Genomic DNA, 12456 nt, shown 5'->3' with positions numbered 1-12456 from the left:
ATACAACTAATAAGATTTATTTTAATGAAACAATTTTTTATATTTTATTTTTAATGCACTTAAGACCTACATTTATTTCAATGTACAAACTACCGTTTTTTTGCAACATCCCACTTGCGTGAACTGAGCATGAGTATACTTTGCAGATCTAATACGGTCATTCTTTTTAATTGTGAGTTCTTTTTTTTTTTTTCAATTACGTTGGTGTTCTTCTGTTAGAATAATAAAATTACCTCAAACAAATAGTGTCTTACGGAATTTTCAAATAAGCAAATCTAATTAATTAATTCAAAGGAGAAAAACGTGTTCGTTTTAAGATATTATGGTTGGTTTTGTAATTACACCAGTAACTCGAGTTGTTAAATAGGCTGTGTTAATCACTGGAGATATTAAAATGTATCAAAGGATATCTCCATTCTCGGACCTTTAACAAGTAAAGAATGCAATGAAGATTACTTGCTGTGATAAAGATTCATGGCGAGGAAGTTAATGAAATGGATAATAAATCTGCGACCGCCTAATTGAATGCGTGAGAAAAGAACCAAAGGATAAATTATCGCTTGCGTCTAACAAGCAGTCCAATTATTGCTAAAGCCTTCATTATGAATTTTATTCATTGTGCTGTGTGTACGACTGTATGGTTCAGCATTAATTCCCCCTTTATGGTTAATTGGACTTGTTGGATCAGTGTGGTTCGTCATCTCTAAACATAGAACTGGCTTTAAAATTGAACGTCACATCTTCCCGAAGTAATTATCATAAAAGCGTACGAATAATTACTTCAGCAAAGAACTGTATGAAAATAGTTTAAACCTACAGTCACCCTGAAAATGAACTCGCCCCTCATATCAACCAAATATTCGAGTAACACATACACACATTACGAATTTACAGTGCGTTTTGAATTTTGGACAAACTGCATAAGGTAAGGTATATTGATGTCTTGCAGTACCAGGAGTTTCCCCATCTCCGCGTTGCTTTCATTGTGGGTGTACCACTTTGCTGGGAATGCCAGAGGTTTAAAAGCGCGTGGGTATTGTACATGTGTAATGTCGTATACCGTTGTTCATCTGGTCATTTAGCTGCTGGACCCCTGCTGGAGCCCAACGTGTTGCCTGCATATAGTACAATTTTCTTTACAAGCACCCAGAATATTTGTAATAATTTGCACAGTTTTTCTGTGCCATATTAATAATTTGGACATGCGCACCAACCGTTTGTTGTGGTGATGAATATCAGAAGAAATCATTCAATAAAAATCCAAATTGACCACTACTAATGCTATTATTTGACATTATTTCTGAATGACAAAAATAAGTTTTTGTATTGCGTACATCACAATCAAGTAATGATCGTTGGTGTAATTGTGTGAGGGCGCTAAAGGAAGATGTTCCATCGTTGGAGGAAGTGGTAGTTTTGCATTTCAAGTGTTTAGGTTGTTACAATTCGTGTTCGAAGTCTCAGCATGATTACTGATGAATAAACGTCATATGCTATCGAGCAACACTTGTTTTTTTAGTAGAATCTTACCTGGAAACGAAGTTGTATAGTGAATGTCAACAAACATTTGTTGAAAAATTTCCTAACACCACTAGTGTTTTTTTTAGAACAAACCACGTTTACCAAGGCATCATAATGTAGTTTATTGCATAGCTAGGAAGAAAATGAGAGAGGCATCTGACTCCAACAGGATGGGCAACCTGCTAAATCCCACGCTCGACCACTGAAATGTTGCAAGCGTTTTTTCGGATCATATCACGTGGACTTTGGCCACCTAGCCCTCCTATTCAACTTACCCATACTTCTAATTAAAGCAGAACGCTTACACGACAGCAATCCGCGAAGTACTCAGCAGCTGAAGCCCGCATTCAAAATACACCAAGGAGTGTATCGACACAACCTCTTTGTTGCGTCGCTTACAACATGATCAAAAGCGTGAATTTATTTATTGCTAATTATTTCGAGCATCGTTTATAGATCAGTTTGTGATTATTCTGATAATAAATTGTATTTTCTTTTAATCGAATTATTTCGAATTATTAAAAGTTTTCGAATTATTTTTAAAATGAACGTTCTAGAAGTCAATTGCGTGTAGAAACACGACTATCTAGTATAGAGTTGTCCAATTCATGAAACTGTGGGAATAAATAAGCTACATTATTATGCGTGTGTGTGTGTGTAGAGAAATAGTGAGAGAGAGAGAGATCACATTCTGCATTGATTCTAGTGTGATATTGTTTTGAAATTTTAAGTATTGCAATAAAGGTTATTTCGATCAGATTTATCTAAAACACTTGGACATAAAAAATGTTACCATAAAAATGATATGATGTTTGCAGTGTAAATGTAATAACCCCAGCGATGCACATTGTTGTAGTTTTTAATCATGATTGGACTATGATGTCACCAAGCCGAATGCGTACTCGAAACGAGAATAGGGTCTAGAGTACTAAGAAGCCAATATAATCTTTACAGTAGTATAATCTTAACGTACTAAGAATGGCTTATAACCAAGAAAATGAGTCTTCTAGGAGAAGCACATTGGCTCAGATATCATCTCAATATAATTGTGGCAGCAGCAACAATAGCTGTCACAATACTCGATGCTCCAGATAGTTAATTCTAGACTACAGTTGTAAAAGAGTCCGTTTCGCAGCACTGTTGCCAATGTGTAATAGAAAGGAATGACAGAATAGGTCAAGGATAATCGGAATTGGAATTTGGTGGAATGAGAAAGCGTTGTCTAGTTTGATGAGTCTCGATCGAGCTGTGTCAGGCAGATGGCACCTCGAACCAGTAAGTCTTGATAAAAAGCTGAAGGCTAAAAAAGAATGGCCAAATTACTAAATTAGTCCCTTATTTTTTGAATTGTGATGGGGATATTTTGTGCTAATTAGAACTGATTTTAACTACTCCTCTTCCTTGTAGGAACGCGAAATGCTCTATTCAAAACACGGAATCCTTCAAAATGTTTCTTTAGATTTTCCGTTTGATTGAAATCCGGGAACTATGGATCAAGGCAGACTGTGCGTACATTCTGGATGCTCTTCGAACCATCCCTTCCTGAACGGACTTGTCACTATTTGTAGTGACATTATTTTCGTGGCACCTTGTTGGGGAAACCATTGAAAAGTATAGCAACAAGCTCCTGGATGGATACGGTGCAGAAATATACCGATGAATGTAGAAGATGGTGGATTATAGTTCCTTCAAATCACATTACATGGTGTTGTGAATTGATGGTAATATATGGATCATGAATTCATATGGATGTAGCACATGGTGCTGTGTCTGTACATAGGATGTATAGTTCATTGTGTTGTGCATGATAACATTGGTATGGTAATACCGGTTACGCAGTTCCTTGTGCTGCAATTTGGAGGATAGTACAACTCGTTCACGATGCAGCTCCTTGTGTTGAACCATGATGGATAAAATGCTACAATCCTAATTCATTGATTTGTATTAATTGATTACTGAGTTATATACTGAGTATGGAATGAAACCAACTTATGTGTGATGACATATATTTTGAGTCTGTTATGGATCAGAATATAGATGTGTATTACTACTTAGAGCGGCCTTGATGGGTGCAGTAATGCACATAAACACGTGGCGGGTTTGCCATAGTCGGGCTTGGAACTGCACTAATTTAAGAAAAATAATAATAATAAAAAAGTTGTCGCAGCAAGGTTAATGTTGAGTGTTGTGCACATTCACACCGAGTCTTGCGTAGTCCTTCATATGGAGTGAGAGGTGATTAAGCTAACTCTGCTAGTTTACCAAAGACGTCGTACCTTTTTTTTTTTACTGACAACGGTTAAAAAACTGTCCTTGTAAAGGATGTGCAGTCTGTCTCGCCGGTAACTGTCTCCTCCTTCAGACATGCTCTATCAGTCCATCTCTTTCTCTCTCTCTTTCAAAGTCTGTCAAATATTTTCTCTCTGTTGCTTTGTCTGCAGTCCGAAAGGGAAGCTAAAATAAAAGTAAAAAGCAGCACGATATTTATATACCTATTAGTGATATGGATTCGATGTGAGTAGCTTATATCATGTGCATCACAGACGCTGTGAGATGTGATACTGTTCCATAAAGGACAAGCGTTTCCAATAGCCTGTTTACAATCCGAGACTGACATTTATTTTCTAAAGATGAAAACTTTTATCTTCCATATGCTTTTCTAAATAGCAGTTCATTTACTGCGAAAAACAATTGACGCAATAATTAACGAGACAGTTAACGATTAATCACATCACTGCGGAGATGGCTCTCCAAGACAGAAGAAACCGGTAAATTATAATTTTAAAAATAAAGCACTACTCTGTGACCAGTTAGGGATATTAAAAGCTACATCTTTGCTTACCTTAATATGCCATATTTCATTTCCGATTTTTTTTCGTTTCGTTATTCCTTTCTCAGTTCTCTGTTTTAGTTTTTAATTTTATTTCATAAAATTAAAAATTAAATTTTTTCATTGTTCAACTAAATAATTCTCTCTAAATTTTAATATTTTAATTGAAAACAAATGCCTTCAGATAAGAAAAGAGTTCTTGTTTTTCTGTAGATTGGTTAGTTCTCTTTGTTTGGTCTGCCCTATCGTTCAGGGGCATTAGTGGGTGCTTGTCTGCTTTTCAGCAGTTCACTTTGGAAATACGACCTTTCTGGTGTCGACAGGTGTGTGTGTGTGTGTGTTTCTCTGAGGAAACCATGCTTGAACACAGGCATTCTTTCTATTATATTCTATTCTTTCTTTTCTTTCTTTCTTTCTTTCTTTCTATTCTTTCTTAAATTTTTTTCTTATTATTTTATGATTTCAGTTTGAAAAGGGTATTTCGGTTTGAAAAGATAACGTCGATAAGACGTTATCAGATGATGTGAGTTTGTGTACTTAAATAAAAATTCCATATACGTACTGTGAGAATACCTTTTGAGTTATGCAAATTTTGCTTATCTTATTCTTTATTCCAATAGTTAGCAGCGCCTCCCCTCCCCGAATATGTTTTAAAACCGCTGCTTTTTGACCTCTGTTGAAAATATTTATTCAGAAGTGATTTAGTTTTCAAAGTGAGTAACTGCTATTGAGTTTTCAAAGTAATAACATCTCTTGTCATTAATAATGTGTTCTGTTTCTATAGAAGAGCTATATTTACTGTGCGTAAAGTTCTATTGTTAATCTTGTGGTTCTGAGCCAAAAAAAAAAAAATAATAAATAAATAAAAATGCCGAAGTTTCCCTTTCTCTCAATCTTTACGAACAGTAATTATTTTAATTATATCAGAGCCGTAAATTCCTGGACGCATCATTTAAGAGTTGATAATTATTAAACTTTGTTCTTAACCCAGTGCATAAGGATAGAAATGTAATTAAGAAGCTACTTTAGAAGTAACTCATAAACATTCCATCAAGGCCCCAACTTTTCCATTAGGATTTAAATTCAGCAGCAAATACAAAATTGCATCAACATTTCTGGAAACAGTTAAATCCCAAGCCATCAGCGAACTCAGAACTCTGTAAAGTCTCCCTTTTCATAAAAGACAGTTAATCCGATCAAAATACTCTTAATCCTACATATGAATGTGGTTTGTAAATTAAAAGTTTCAGCTTACCAGTGCGACTTTGTAAAATTAAAACTTGCGAAGTTATTTACATTTCATAAACTCTTTCTCTGGCGCAGCCTTTGTTATTCTAATCTCGGTTTCAGTTATTAAATAATCACACGCATCTTAGTTACTTCCGTTTACCAATTTCAACTGTCTTTCGGAAACAGAGAACTGGTCTGGCTTTTCGCAGCGATGGCCACAAGTGCCCTTAATTCCCATTAAAGATTATGTATGATCATTTGTCATCCAGCTTCTCACCGGAAAGCAAATTTGACTGAAATATATTCTTTTATTCCACTGTCGTTACATCCAACAGTGAAAGGGAAAACAAATGCCTCATCAACAGTTAAATATAAATCGCACAAACATACGTACACATATTAGAAAAAGTGGGTATTCTATACTAAAGTTTAATTTGATTTACGGCTTTCGAAAACCATCTCTGTTCTTTTTGAAATCCCTTGAAATAATAAGCTTTTTTGCGATCATTTTCTTGTAGTTGCAGGAGTTGGGAAGAGTTTACAATGAAACCAAAGAATTTATGGTCAGATCGGAATTAGACATACAGACGGGTTATCTAAAAAGCCGCTTTTCGAGTGTGGTTTATTCATTTAAGCAAGCTCTTATAGACGGAATTGATACAAAATTTTTGTGATTTTTTAATCAAATGAGGCGATTGAATTAAACAAAGGCAAATACAAAAAAAGATTTTAATAATTCTTGTTTGAATGACTGAGGCATTTTGACTCATTAATCAGAGAGGATTCATCGCTAAAACTAGGAAAAAAGCATCGTTAAACCGTATTATATATATAATCATACAGAAAAACACACACACTTAGTATCATTGTTAATCTTTGAATGTCACTAAAACTGGGATCGTTATGAAGACTATCCTTTTTTCGATTAGAATTTCTTCAATCTGCTTAGCATTGAGCCAAAACTTCTACAGTTGCGATGTCTCAGCATCGCATCGATAGCCGATCATCTAATTGCCCAAAAAACCTCTGTATAACTATGAATTAAGGATTGAATTTCTTGATGGATTCATTGAATTAAGATCCATTCTTGATGTAGGGGGATATCAGAAGCAGTAAAGGAAAAAGGTGGACGTACAATTTGCTACAGATTGGCATTTGCAGAGGAAAGGTCGGACGATATCAGTTTATTTAATTATTTAAATTACCTGCAGGACAGGGAACATGATAGGAAAAGGGAGGACTTATATTCCTTTTCCGGACGCTTGGTAACCGTAATTTTTCATTCCTTTACTATGCATTATACACGTTTTAAAGGATAAAGATGAATACTTAAAAATGCTATTTATTAATACATTTTACTAGAGATTTTTTTTTTTTTTTTGTAACAGAATTGTAATGTTCTGAATTTATAAATTTCAGTCTGTCCTCATTGAAGCTCACCGGTTTTAAATTTTATAATAAGTTTGTTTCTGAAATAGAGGAAAATTAAATCGCTGTTGTCACAGCCTTTACCGTGTATCGATTTTGATGACTCCTGGAAAAAGAAAACTGTTGAAAAAAAAAAAAAAAAAAAAAGCTGAAACCGAAAATGAGCTTTGCGAGAGTTGGCCAGACCAACACTTACAGAACTGATATATATATAAGAAAATACTTTTTTAATAAAATATAGCGTAGTAAATACTAAACCATTTGAAATAATAAATATCAAGAAAATAAAGCACCAGAATGGCAAACAAAAGTGGAAAAAAAAGGCTATGAGAAATGTATAAAATATATAAACATCGAACAAATAAAATTCATTTTTATGTGCAATTGCAACTACGTGCCTCTTTATAGGCACGGGGAAGTAACTCGTGCCTCTTTATAGGCACGAGTTCCTTCCCCTCGTTCATATTCGAACTCATCAAATGCAACTTAATTTATGGTATGAAAATAACGCCATAGTGAATGCGCGAATCCCGCTTTTTTCATTAAAAGTTTGAGGGAAAACTTTTATAAACAGCCAATCAGTTTGAGTAGCTCGTAGAGGTAGGCTTGATGAAATGGTTAAAAAAATAACAGCTTCAAAATGATACGATTGCACTATAAATGTTTACAATCGCCACCTGACTTAAGAGTCTGTTTTAAAAAGAATTCTCTTTTGAAACCAATTGCACTGGATGAGAACATTTTCTTTAACCTTTCAGTATGTTGTCACGCGTGTCGTCAACTCCCGCGAGACTGGACCAGACCAACACTTACAGAATTTACAATCCCGGGGAAACCTCTGGAGACGATACTTTCAGTCACTAATAAACAGTTGAATCACTTCTTGCCACACCTAGCGAAACGTCTTGCTAAGAAAAGCATTGACAAAGAGATGTGAAAATAGACTACCGTGACTTGTATGTGTGTCCCTTGGCGATTCTGTGAAACACAAACAGAATGTTCAACTCCTTGAAAAGAGCTTGAAAGACAAAGGCGATGAAACTTTTAGAAAACTCTTTTGGCAATTAATTCTATTGAAACCGAATAGTACAATGCGCTAAATTCGTTTACTTTGTCATTGTCTGCACATAAAGGGTTCGGGTTGCAGGGTATCCTCCAAGAAAGAGCGAGCATTAACTTGTAAATTGCGCATGTATAGAATGTGGTCTAATGAAAACTCGCCGCCATTATATACCGACCAATTAAGCTGAAACAATAGTTTTAACTTGCCCACCGAAAATAAATGTCCCAGAACAAAAGTCTTTTATCGGTTGACTTGACCTTGTTGGCCTATCAAGAACAGGACGCTTTTAAATTGTTGATTTAATACAAGTAGATATTTATAGAGCCAACTAAGCTTCAGCATTTAAGATAGCTCGCCAAACAAACCAAAATAACCTTAATCATTGACTCATTAGGAAGACATAGAAGAACTTACAGAATTCACTGATACTTGCTTCGATATCTGGAAAAGTGTTTATGTGTCTGCCATTGAATAGTGAAGGAGATTAGGTTAAGTCGTTTTATGTTAAAATAATAATAATAATAAAGTTCCGTAATAACCGTTCGAAACAGTTTTCCATATTGTCTAAAGGAAATTTGTTATTGTTCTTTTATATATTTTCTCAAAATTTAAAACAAATACGTACAGTAGAAGTATCAACATGCAGTAATACGGAAGTGCATTGTTTATGCTATTATGTTAAGAACCGGTAGTTCCTTAGAGAATTACTTACAGTTCAATCCTCCTACGCGGCCTCCTTAGCCGAGTGGTCAATTATTTTCGAATTATTTTATTAGAGTCACCCAGAATTTATTCTATATACCCATTTATGTAGTGTGTCTGTATTGCACGTGTTCTTTAGTCGATTTGCCTGTTTTGCTGGACGAAACAAATCCCAGTTTTTGGGAATTAGCTGGGTGGTCAGGGGCGGCAGTGCAATAGCACACACTGTTTGAGTGGACCGGGATTCAAGCCTCTGACTGCTAAATATGGTCGATCTGCCAACCCGCACTGGACCAGCGTGGCAGATTATGGTCCATTGCCCTCAACATGAATGGTTGAGAGGAGGCTTCAATCCTGCAGTGGATTGATAATGTTTACAGTTTCCTCTTGTCCTTAGCTTTAGCTTTTCGTTTGTGGTGGCCAAGTTACATTTGTATTTCGACCTTGAGGGAATGTGTTCGTATTTTGTCCCTAGTCCTGCAAAAGCTCGTATTTTTCCTGATACAGAGTTCCCAACGTAGAAGAATTCTGATCCAAAGTATATCAAAAACAAGTGGGTTTTAAATGAATTAATGTTCAAATTATTTTATGTTAATAATCCAGTATGATCAGCAGGTCAGATGAACAACAATCAATCATTTCGGCAATAAATATAATCGTTAACAATATTTCTCTTAATTTAGAGGAATTAGGATATGCAGCATATCATTTCTCAAGCCCTCTTTGGGAGTACAATCGATTATAACTAGACTTTTAACAGCGGATGGGTTCGAATTCAGTAGGTGACAGAAAGGAATTTTTATATGATTTTTTTTTTTTTCACAATGTGGTTGAATTAATCGGTCTCAGGCGAGTGTTTCCTGGTTTCTACTCCCGGAAACTAGGGTTTTTCGTCCGGCAAACAGTAAACCGACCAGAGAACACACGCAATTATGGACATTGTGGATCTGATCCTGTCCAATTATAACTGCATAATTGGACAGGATCAGATCATTGGTGTGCTTTTAAGTAGCAATAATAAAAATAGATGATGATCAACGGATGATGAACTTTTTTGGAAATATCGCTATAATCTTTAATTCAACTGTGCTAGAATTTTCAAATGCCAAAGTCTCTTTATTTATTTATTTATTTATTTTTGTGGGCAAGGATGCCAAAGTTTATTTATTTATTAATATCAAATTACTGTTGCTCAGAGCGAAACGGATACAAAAATAGATTGTGACAAGTTTACTAATAGGAAAAAAATATATATTAGATTAGATACATACAAATAAAGATCCGTTTCGCTCTGAGCAACAGTAATTTGATATTAATAATGGATCCAGAGCGAACAGGCCTCTTTAATCATATTTATTTATTTTTGTGGGCAAGGATGACAATGTTTATTTATTTTTGTGAGCAAGGGGAAGTTTTGATCGCCACTAACCGAATTTTGTCATCGTGTCTTCTTTTAATATTAAAGAGTCTGGGAAAGACGATGTTTTATGTGTTTGCTCTTTCTAATTCCGAAACTAGTTAACATGATAGTAAGTTGGGTCAAATATACATGTATGACAGAATTTTATGTTAGATAAAATTATCGTTTACACGTTCATTTACAATATTTTATAGACTCGACGATATAAACTTTTATATCATTCAGTCTATAAAATAAACCGCAAAGCCATTAGTTAATGATTTTCTTGTAAAGATGAGTGAAACTATATCAATCGAGACAAGCTGATATTTGTATTATTATGCCTCTGCAATATTCGATTATATTTTGCGATTTCGAAGACATATTTTGCATTGGAAGGTATTTTAGGTATCACTAAAAAATAAAATTACATTTTACTGTTTTAGCGATTCATGGAGATAAACGAAAAACTGAACACTGATGAAGATAATATCATGAAAGCTTTTTTTATTTGCAGCTGTATTTGGACACTATAGAGAACAAGACTAAAACAGACACACTATAAAAATACTGAGCAGATATTGTAGAAAAATAGGAAATAAACTAAGCTTAAATCATAAGGAGTTTCTGAATCTCTTGCGATATGCAGCAATCCATCTGAACTAAATTTGAATTCTCTGCGAAGGTACAGTACATTAGCCCTGCGTTGGTTTTGGTTTGTTGTAGGGTTTTAGGCCCTACAACAAACTGAAACTTTCCTGTGTGTTCTGTGGTCGATTTATTATTTGTGGACGAAAACTCGATGTTTCCGGAACGGAAGGAAAAACATAAAATCTGAGACAGACTAACTCTGCCACTTGCGAAAAACATCCATAAAACATTAATCTCGTTATTGACAGGATTCGAACTCAGGTCTTTTCCACCCGGCGTAGGGTGGATAGAACTATGTTGTTGTAGGGTTTTTTAGACACATTAGCGACTTAGGCTATATTACACCGTGTATTATGTCTGTAAACTGCGTGAGTTCTGTGGTAGATTTGCTGTTTGCTGGACGAAAACCCGAGTTTTCGGGAAAAAAAACTCGGGTTTTCCTGTTTAAGGATTTTAATGGCTTGAGCAAACTCAATGCTGATGGGATTCATGTGTATAGTCTAAGCAATGGGACCTATTGCCTAGACTATACACATGAGGAGGCATAAATTCAAATTGAAGAAGGATGGTTGTAGAATAAATGTGCGAAAGTTTGCCTTTAGTTTGAATAAATTCAAGGGAAAACTAAACAAACTATTGGAGTGGATGGATAGGTGAAAATTTTTTTTTTTTTTTTTTTTTTGGCCGATGCTGTATAAGCATGCTTTCTTGCATCATTTGCTACTATTAATACTAAATACAAGTTTGTGAAAGAGGCTCATAAAATCCCTCGCTTTATCTACGGGATTAGAACTCAGGTCTTTTCCACCTGGTATGGGGTGGAGGGTGATTATAATAACTATGCTACCCACGAGGGCCAACGACTTAGGATCTATGGCGCCGTATATCTTTTTCCTGTAAATTGCGCGTGTTGTGTGGTCAAGTTTCCTATTTGCTGAAAGAAAATCCCTAGTTTCTGGGAGAAAAAACCATGCTACCTTCGCCTGAGACTAACTATCCAAGCCACTTGAGAAAATTCACATAAAAATTCCTGGCTTTATTGACGGGATTCGAATTCGTGTCTTTTTCTCCCGTTGTAGAGAGAACAAATATTCGATAAATCATCAATGATTAATCATTGTTGAAATAATCACATCAGTGATCTTACTTGCCGCTGGTCTACACTGCTCGGAGAACTTCATGTCCAACGGTATTGGAATTTCTAAATCCCCTTCTTCCTCTACTGTTTTTAATTCAACCGCACCAAGTTTTCAGTAATCAACAACTCACTGGCTAAAAGAAAACTTCCTGTGATCCCGTCTAAACCTCTTCCCCGTGATTTGAATTTAGGGTACGTAGTTCTGGATTCATTTTTCGATTCTGTGTTGATATACGTAGAATCTTCATGTATAAGTGTGGTATTCCTGAAGGAACTGTACAATAACTCGTAAAATCTGACGCTAATGATTTAGTGCACTATCTTTATTCTCTGAAAATATCAATCTGTTCCAATAAATAAATTTATTGAAACAGATTGATATTTTCTAATTCTCTTTCTCTTTATACTAATTCTCTTATACTTATTATTCTAATTTTCTTTATACTAATTATTCTTTCAGTATTCGTATTTAAAAATATTTCCACAATTCGAAA

The sequence above is a fragment of the Mastigoproctus giganteus genome, chromosome 3 (assembly GCF_048544385.1).
Source record: "Mastigoproctus giganteus isolate SK-2022 chromosome 3, ASM4854438v1, whole genome shotgun sequence".
Lineage (NCBI taxonomy): Eukaryota > Metazoa > Arthropoda > Arachnida > Uropygi > Thelyphonidae > Mastigoproctus > Mastigoproctus giganteus.
Note: the sequence above shows the minus strand (reverse complement) of the source record.